The sequence below is a fragment of the Solanum lycopersicum genome, chromosome 3, assembly GCF_036512215.1.
Source record: "Solanum lycopersicum chromosome 3, SLM_r2.1".
Taxonomy (NCBI): Eukaryota; Viridiplantae; Streptophyta; class Magnoliopsida; order Solanales; family Solanaceae; genus Solanum; species Solanum lycopersicum.
Genome location: NC_090802.1, coordinates 10,661,161 through 10,664,484, shown reverse-complemented (window position 1 = coordinate 10,664,484; position 3,324 = coordinate 10,661,161). Strand labels below are relative to the sequence as shown.

At 28.7% G+C, this 3,324-nt stretch overlaps 1 long non-coding RNA gene across 1 annotated transcript; it reads right to left on the bottom strand.

The window, feature by feature from the left end:
• Positions 1–1,304: 1,304 nt before the first annotated feature.
• On the bottom strand, positions 1,305–2,950 carry LOC109119768 (uncharacterized). The gene is made up of 2 exons (XR_002027190.2): positions 2,466–2,950; positions 1,305–1,483 (listed from the first exon to the last, which is right to left on the bottom strand). It is a non-coding gene; the product is annotated as an uncharacterized lncRNA (long non-coding RNA).
• Positions 2,951–3,324: the final 374 nt, after the last annotated feature.

Sequence of the window (3,324 nt, the reverse complement as noted above, 5' to 3'; positions counted from 1 at the left end):
AATGTTGTGGCAAATTTATATCTAATTAATAATTAGTGGGTTAGTGGACCGAAATTTTAGTATTTTAAATTTTTTAGTAAGCCTATTTATATGTAAGTCTTGTTGCTTTTATTAACTAATTATATTTTATTTATAAATGCAGTAATTTTCTATATATTTTGCCCTCTCTTTGTTCATTATTCATTCGATTATTTTCTTTCCAACAAATCTAGTATCAGAGCAAGGTTCCTTTCTAAAGTTGAGTGAGTTGTGAAAAAAAATGATAATAAATGGTATTTCATCATCTTCCCTGCAACTCATATCAATTTTTACTGGTGAAATATATGAGTTTTAGATATCAAAATGAAAAATCTTTTCAAATCACAAGAAATTTGGGAGTTGGTTGAAGCAAACTTCGTAGATCACTCAGACTCTTACGAAGAGAAAAGACAATTGAAAGAGATAAAAAAATAAGGATGTCAAGTGTGATTCATAATTCAACAAGCAATCCTTGACATAATTTTTTCAAGAATTGCACCGGTAACTACATTTTCACAAGCATGAAAGATTCAACTAAGGTGATTAAGGTAAACTTATTGACTTACAGTCGTGAAACTGAAACTCTTTCTATGAAAAGTAATAATTCAGTTCTAACTTATTTTTCAAAAGTTTTTTCTCTTATAAATAAGAGTCAGCAAAGGAATAGGATGTACCTGTACCGTTCCGGTTCACTACGGTTTGATTTCCTACAGGACGGAATGGGATATCCTGAACCGGTACAGGAACGATAGGATTCGGTCTAGGTGCGTTTCGATTTCGATTAATTAATATTTATTAATTAATTTATATTAAATATTTATAAATTATACTTTATATTTTATATTAAATAATAATACCCCCACCCCTACCCATGCAACCCCTCCACCTCCCTGCCTCTACAGCTTTAATTAAAAGTTGCTCCCCTGCCCCCTGCATGCAGATTTAATTAAAAGTTGATGTCGTCCCAATGTCTCATCCCATCCCCATAACTCCATTCCCCAATGGCCAATTTCCCATATTTACATCCCTACATTATTCAAATAAGGCAAAATATCGTGGTGACTCGAAAAATGATCAATTGATTGATTTTTAAAAGAATTTAAAGAATAAATTTATTTTAAAGGAGTCGCCACCTAATTTTAGGAAAAAACTAGGAAATCATTAAATGATCTATAAAATCAATTTGATTATAGGTAAGGGGTCCAAATTATTCCAAAGAAAAGGGGTTAGGCACCCTTCGAAATTCGCAAATGTGGGTCCCGACTGAATTCATTTTTTTACAAATAAAGGAGGAGAGTAAAATAATGTACAAGTATAATAAACATTCAACATGTACAAATAATAAAATAAGAAAATATTAGAAACAATCCAAAGTTTGTCTAGCGTCAATATATACAAAATATTGACTAAAAAGTATGATTCAAACTACATTCGAATAATTTCAAGGATAAGCACATCTAGGTACCTGTAAAGACACCAAGTAAAAGTGTTAGTAATGTATAAATATGATTAAATCAAATAATAACTTAAAAATAAAAACTCATCTTATTAACATGGGAGGCCTAAGAAATCGACGATAATTTCTTCATAGACCAATTTAAATAAACAACATATATACACTTAATTTAAATATCTGCCTTTTAACATTCGGAAGGCCCCCAAAACTGACCGGAAGATTTTTTCATTGGCCATTTAACATGCAACCTAAACTCATATAAAATCAATATGTGATAATTTAAATAAAAATGCAACAACCAAAATGATAACATGAACAAAATGATACTAAATTTTTTTAATTAAATAATAACAAAAAAAACGCTGGACATTCTTAGAATAATATAAATTGAAGCAAAAACTATAAACAATAATTAAGTAAGAAAAATGCATTTAACATGAATGCATAACACAACCAACAATAGTAATGATAATAATTGATAACTATCAGCAGCATAAGGAGTCTTCAAAAACATATACAAACTTAACAATAATTTAAAATAATAATAAAAAGAAACAGTAGCAACCAAAATATATTACTCATTAATAAAATATTTGTAAACGCCATATATTCAACAAAACAATAAGATAAAATCGTCCAGTTAACTGTAGAAAGCTAAGAATTAAAAATAATGAAAACAAACACCAAACTATACTACACGCTACCTTATTTGATAGTCAAAAAGCTTAATAGCATAATAAATAAAATTAAGACTAAGACAAAAACAAATAAAACTCAAGTAAACGCAAAATAGCCAAATAAAACTAAAGATGCAGATCTGAAAAATTGAAAACTAACAAAACTCAACATAGACTTAACAAGCAAAGAGACCTAGCATCGAAAATAAAATATAAACGGTAACACACCACCCCAATTATATATGAAAGAAAAAAGCAGATCGGTAAACAAAAAATAGAATAAAAAATAAACAAAGAAAAAATAATTGCCTTACCATCAGGAGCTCACCGAATTTAATGTTGCGGCAGCAGGTCATTCACCGGAGTCGGAGTCTAGAGCTTTATATTTTTTTTTACCGTCGTTCCGGTGTGGTTGCGTGTAGCTGTAGCTCAGAGTTGACGCAGAAAAATGGCAGAGCTTCGAGGCCACCGTTAATGGCTGCTTCCTTGAAATTCGTAGCTTTCTATTGGGGTATGATTTTTGCTGGTCATAGTTTGGAATCACCATGATATGAATCTGATTGTAACTATGACTGGCGGCAATATCGAAATCATGTGAACCGGACTGGTAAGTTCCGAAATCGGGATGGAACTGGTACTATGAGAAACGGTATCGTTCTGGAATCGGGATTGGATTGAACAAGTAAATCGGTAAAGTATTTCGTGTTCGTCCCGGTCTGAAAGGGAACTGGTAGTATACGGACCTGACCGACTGGTAATCGGGACGGACCGCTATTTTTAAAAAAATTATTTAAAACTTAAAGATTTAATTTTTTAATTGAATATAATTTTTATTATAATAATAAAAAATTAAAAATTTAAATTTCAAACTTTAAAAGTTAAAAAAAATTATATTTTTAAACTTTAAAGTTATAAAATTTAAATTTCAAACTCTTAAAGTTTGAAATTTTTAAATTCAAATTTTAAACTTTAAATTTAAAATTTTCAAACTTTTAAAGTTTGAAATTTAAATGTTATAAACTTTAATGTTTGAAAATTTTAAATTCAAACTTTTAAAGATTTAAAAATTTAAATTCAAACTTTTAAAGTTATAAAATTTAAATTTCAAACTCTTAAAGTTTGAAATTTTTAAATTAAAACTTTAAAGTTATAAAATTAAAAAATGACAATATT